The sequence below is a fragment of the Vicia villosa genome, linkage group LG6 (genome assembly GCF_029867415.1).
Source record: "Vicia villosa cultivar HV-30 ecotype Madison, WI linkage group LG6, Vvil1.0, whole genome shotgun sequence".
In the NCBI taxonomy this organism is placed as follows: Eukaryota; Viridiplantae; Streptophyta; class Magnoliopsida; order Fabales; family Fabaceae; genus Vicia; species Vicia villosa.
Genome location: NC_081185.1, coordinates 8,183,863 through 8,184,718, shown reverse-complemented (window position 1 = coordinate 8,184,718; position 856 = coordinate 8,183,863). Strand labels below are relative to the sequence as shown.

At 43.7% G+C, this 856-nt stretch overlaps 1 non-coding gene across 1 annotated transcript; it reads left to right on the top strand.

Moving 5' to 3' along the window:
* The first annotated feature begins 451 nt into the window (after positions 1–451).
* LOC131615368 (small nucleolar RNA R71) lies at positions 452–558 on the top strand. Its single transcript, XR_009287786.1, has one exon. It is a non-coding gene; the product is annotated as a small nucleolar RNA R71 (small nucleolar RNA).
* Positions 559–856: the final 298 nt, after the last annotated feature.

Genomic DNA, 856 nt, shown 5'->3' with positions numbered 1-856 from the left:
GTTTGGGTGGTTCTTCCATCCAGGGTTGTACGTGTTTGAATAAGGGTTTCCTTGAGCGTAGTTTACTTGATCAGATGGGATACCAGTCAAGAGTTGACATTCGGCAACTACGTGTCTAGTTAATCCACAAATTTCGCAGTTAGGTGCTACAGCAGCCGCGGTGGCTGAAGGAGTGATGGTTAAGTTCTCGATCTTTTGAGTTAAAGCGTCTACTCTAGCGTTAATGCGGTCTATACCACTTACTTCATACATTCCTCCTTTGGTTTGGGTTTTCTCTAGAGCTGCTCGTTCTCCTCCCCATTGGTAATGGTTTTGTGCCATGTTCTCTATGAGGTTGTATGCTTCATCATGGGGTTTGTCCATTAATGCTTCGCCAGCAGCGGCATCTATAGTCATTTTAGTGTTATAAAGTAGACCACCATAGAAGGTATGGATGATCAGCCATGGTTCGAGTCCATGATGAGGGCATAGTCTAAGCATGTCCTTGTATCGTTCCCAAGCCTCGAAGAGTGATTCGTTATCCTTTTGGGTAAATCCGTTGATTTGACCTCTTAGCATAGCAGTTTTGCTAGGCGAAAAATATCTAGCTAAGAATACTCTCTTCAGTTCGTCCCACGTAGTTATGGAATTAGAAGGCAGGGATTGAAGCCACGCTCAAGCTCTATCTCTCAAGGAGAAAGGAAAGAGACATAATCGAATAGCTTCGGAACTAACGTTGTTAGCTTTGACAGTGTCGGCATATTGCACAAACACGGATAAATGGAGGTTAGGATCGTCTGTAGGGCTTCCAGAAAATTGGTTTTGTTGAACAGCTTATACCAGCGAAGGTTTCAGTTCGAAATTGTTTGCCTCAATC